The following is a 5244-nucleotide window of genomic DNA, read 5'->3' on the forward strand; positions in this document are numbered from 1 at the left end:
ATGCTATGGGGACAGGTACGGGTTGGGATGCACTCACACCAAAATTAGATAATGCAATGTAGAGTAGGTATCAATAATTTCTAGGACTAGGATCAGGATGCCAAGGAACCAAATTAGCCAATGATGGCCCTATCTAAGGTAAATCATAAAGTGTCATAGCAGGGCTAACAGAGTGGGTAACCAATAATTTTACGGGTAGGCTTATTTTATACTTAAGAAAAACCATATAGAGTTAACACTTAAGAGATTAGGTGATGAACTTTTAATTATTTGATTTAATTACATTAGGAGAATAACGAAACACCAACTCTATTCTGAGTCGCCGTTATCTGCATACAATCACTGTGATCATTCCTTTTTGTAAGGCAGTCCGGTTTGCGGAGGCTTAAACACACAGCCGTTGAGTTGGCAGGATATCCAAAAAGTTACTCACACTGGTTTTTTGGTGGCAGATTAAATCAAATGGAAAATGTACCTCCCCGCTCCGTCCCGGTCACCAGCAATGCATCCACTATCGGCACTATATGTTGTTACCTCACGCCCACACGCGACACAACCACTCATAACCCGGACATCACTCCTGCAACAACCCCAATCGCTAGGGTTCACCAATTTATACAAAGCAGGTGTCGGCTTATTTTCACACCCAAAATCTCTATAAATTCTTCCTGCAAGGCAAAAACGCAATCTCGTACCAGCGTTCTGCTGGACAGACTGCTACAGCAGACGTCCTAGCCCATAAGCGCACATCGGGTGGTGGGCGGCGGACAGTCCTCACCGACTAAAGACCTGCTAACGCTCTTCGCTCTTCGGCCCCGCACGCGGCTACACACCCACGGGGCGCGTCCACCTACATATAACATTTTGTTTGCGCCGCACTCCGGGCTGTACTCAACTGAATAGTATAATCCAAACATTCACAAGCAAAAAAAAAAAACAAAAAACTAAGAATTCCAGTACTGTCCTTGAATTCTCTGCTTGCCAAATGAGAAACTCGCTGGTACGGAACTTTAGACATCCCCGCCGTACTGCTGCACGCAGCGATCTCTCCCAGTCAGATTTTACACAGAAAGACGGTCGAGCTTAAAGCATGACCTAACGTAGGTGTGATAAATGGAGGCTGTGGAGCTTCAGATGTAGGCAGCTCTAAGGCAGATAGCACTGATATATCAAGATGTATGGGTTATATGTAATGCATTTTCCCCTCCCCCCTCAAACCTTCAGTACTGCATACAAATGTTTATTATATCTCGCCGCCCCGCTACTGTCTCCCAACCTCCCCCAGTTCCCTAAAAACTTAATCTTGCTCTCGCTCCCCACCTCTCTTCTCAGGTCTGTATCAGCCTCCTCTCTCTATCCAGTCACCACAGTACTGTAAAATCTTCTCCTTTGCCATGCGCACATAATTTGCGCGATATACGAGCTTAACTCCATATCATAAAGAAAGAGAGACGTTTTTTTTTCGTACGAGCCACACCCGGCATGGGGTCCAAAAAGCCGTAGTGCCGCTGTGTTGCATTCCTGCTGAAGAGAAAATCTCCCAAGTCCGTGTCCCAGTGCGCCTTTACCCCCAAGCGGGGCGACCCAAAAAAGAGCGGACACCCACACACCCCCATGTCACACTTTTCTCTTTCAAACATCTAACAGCAGATTAATAGGCTGTGCAACGGTGCGTGTCACGTGTGTAAACGTGCGCGGTGAACTATTGTGTGGGCATGTGTGTGTGCATTACCTAATTGAGCCATCACTGATATCTTGAGCAGTTACAGACTACACATTCAACTAGAATCCACACGCAGACACTTAAAGGTACAGTGGACGATTGTTGTCGGGCCTAAAATATTCCTCGATCTGTAATGCAAGAGGGGAGAGCGACACGATAAGCTCAACATAACATAAGACACACACGAAATACCACAGGGCAAGAGTTTGTAAGTACTGCACGTCCACATCGTGTCACTCAGATCCCGTTTTAACGTATATATCTAAAGCAAGGAGTGGTGAATGCACTAAAAACTTTCTCTCTTGCGAACACCATCAGAGAAAAAGCACAGCAAAGAAAAAGACACAGCCATACTCAGAATGGCCATTCAACCAGTGCACCAATAGATCATCCCCAGCGTTGTACACACCCATTTATAAAGTCCAACAAAATCACTATGCCGATATTTCCTCCTGCAACATTGGTGTATCAGTACTTACCTCTTGCCGTAATGATATGGACACTCACACAAACACCCTCGGGTCAACTTTTTCCAAAAAAACGTAGTACTAACTCTCTAGGCACAACCATTCATCTACGGCGTGATTCTCAGATATTTTGACGCCTCTGTTCTAGGCCACAAGTACCCTCTTGTTTCAGACTTAACCCGCATAACCTCTTCCCAAAGCCCAGCTCCTTTTATTGCCACCTCAGAGGTACCCACAAAATGGAGTCGACTATACTCATCGCGGCTCCCTTAGGCACCCAACAGTTCTGAAACGCAATCCCACAGTCATCACTCCACCTCCTTCCCCTCTGTCTGTCCCTACGCTTAAGTCTTCGACAGATCGCAACGCATGAAAAGTGCCATCAGTTTTAGCAGGAATTGCTAATCTTTTGCCCCTTGGTTTGTGGTGGAGTTAAGGCAACATCTCTGCATATATATGTATTTTAACAGAGATTATAAGAATGGAGTTTAACAAACCTGTCATATGCCAAGATATTAACGGTCCACCAAGGAGAGCGATGGGTGAGATCTGTAAGACAGGAGTACTTAAAAAAAATTAAAACCTGCCGTACGTATCTGGCAAAAACCACGGACACCTAAGAACTCTTTCCTGGAGACGAGAGCGAGCGAGCAAGATGGGAGATGAAACCTACGTTCCCAGGAAAGGATCCGGCACCAGCATTCATGTGTTAGATACGCACTCTAGTAGGCCATAATCAAACGGATCCTCCACAGCGGAGAAGTCAACCACTCTAGCGTGCCAAGGTATCTTCTATCACTGCTTCCGCAGGAGCTCTCTATTCCTCTTTCTGTCTATTCTTCCAGGGGGAGAGGCCATCAATAAAGTCGCAGGCGCGGCCCACACGATAAGAGAAAAAACAATAAAGATCTTCAAATCCACCATACATGTGCCCTCGAAATATCAGACTTTGTAGAAGACACAGCACGTCCGAGCAAAAGGGTTGCTGGGTTCTATGTAAAGATGGGACGTTTTTAGCATCTCGTGCATTGTGGGCGAAGCGTTTTTGATATTGTCATGCAATGTGTCAGGCTAAGAAAGTCGAGCGGACGATGCTGCTGTGGTTGTTGCGTAAATACATAGATAGTTGTTGCCAGCTGGTGCACCATTTGTCTGGTTCGTGTCCAGTGACAGTCATGTTCGTGGCCCACCAATCCCTCCGCCTATTCTGTTCGGTCGCGCTCGAGCCTCTTACACGCCCCGAACCTACCGCATCACTAAAGACTGAGAAATGCTCGTCCCGGAGCCAAGCGTTCTCTCTGTGGCTCCAACAGTGTCTTTTACAAAGATGCCATTATAAGTGTGCTTCGTCGTGTGGAGCTCTGGTGCGCGGCCTGTGCCCATCTGTTAGTGTATTTGATTGTGGGGTGAAAGTTGTGTCGTTAGTGACTCACAACTGACCTGCCGATCGATTTGCTATCAACCAGAGGTTGAAGGGAACCATCACAGCTTCTCATAGACAACCTAGTTCTTCGTATTGTCCTATGTCCGGTCCTGACAATCATCCTTGCCAGTGCACTCCCAGTTCAGACCTCTCTCAAAGGTCACATGCACTGCTAACCCCTTTGCTGATCAGAGTAAAAGAACGATCAGCAAGGCCTTACTGTATCTGTATATCAAGCTAATTAGGACTGCGCTTATGTCGCTGATTGGGATACAAACACAGATTGAATGCGATTGAAAATTAAATTGTTGGATGTGTGTTTTGATTAAAATTACGAGAAGGAACACCAAAAAAATATGCGTGAGCGACAAGGAGCAGAATAAAGCAAAAAAAACAGCCGAGGAACAAAGCAATTTCTATGCTTAAGCGGCCGACAGATCATGACACTAAAACCCCAATTCTAAACTCAAGAAACACGGAAGCGCGATACGAGGTGTACCATGGCGATGGTAAACACCTAAGCGCCTGCTGGAATGAAATCCTCGCAAATACAAATCTGCGTGTAAAGCCGACTGAACAGGACCCTCACACATCACACAGCCATGTCTGTTCTAACAAGGCTACTGAACTGACTCACACAGTGCATTGAATCAAACAGAGCAACAACAACAGTAACAACAAACATCAACTACCAGCTACAGTAGTATTCGAGCGCTCCCGTTCTTGAACAAGATTTCCTTATCTCGTCCTCTCTACTAGCACAATAAATTTTTTGGATGAGAGCGTGGTGTTTCAGGGAAAGAGGGATACTAGTATATCAACTTGATCTACTTTACAAATTCAATAAAACCGATGAGAGAAGAGCCAATATCGAGCGAAATGAGACTGATATATACCGAGCGATTGCTTCTGATAGGGAGTGACACAATCATCCCCTGTTACATTATCATCATGCCTTCCGGATCTATTAGCCTTGCAGACCCAAACATGATGGAATTGTCGAGTATGGGGGATTAAATTGAAAAACTGCTTGTAGTCAAAGTCTACCATCTATATAAAGGTTATTCGTCAACCTATTAGATGGTCCACGGATGGCCATAACATAACTCACTCATCGTTATCCACCCTCCAGTCCGTCTGCGTCGTGTCACCGATTTAGGCCGCGTCTGAGTTGTGTGTCTAGCTCGCCTGGTGACTAGAATTCACAAAATTCGAGGCTTAAAATGAACATACCAGCACTATAACCTGTTAATCTTCACTTCCTCCGTCCCGTCCGCCACCGCCATAATTCTTTCTTCGTTGTCTGTTTGATACGCGAGTCCCTGATTACTAAATTCTCTGAACAGTCATTCACATCCGTTAAATTACTCCAACTATCCTTACCTTTCCTACCGCTCACACTCGAGCCACTTACTATCCATTCGCAAAGCTCATGGTTTCTTCGCCATCTATATCCGCAACCGATCCCAGACACGGCACCCTCCAACATACCCCCGAAAGTCTTACCATCGAGACGAGCAGCACAAGAGGGGAGGTGTCATAGCACAGAAGACAGACGGGCAAGATCGCAGGCGGAGTGGTAGCGACCTGGCCAGATCAGAGGGAGCGGGAAGGTAGAGCGGGGGGGGGGG

This window comes from Morone saxatilis, unplaced genomic scaffold (genome assembly GCF_004916995.1).
Source record: "Morone saxatilis isolate NCDOM2014 unplaced genomic scaffold, NCSU_SB_2.0 Contig14, whole genome shotgun sequence".
NCBI lineage: Eukaryota > Metazoa > Chordata > Actinopteri > Moronidae > Morone > Morone saxatilis.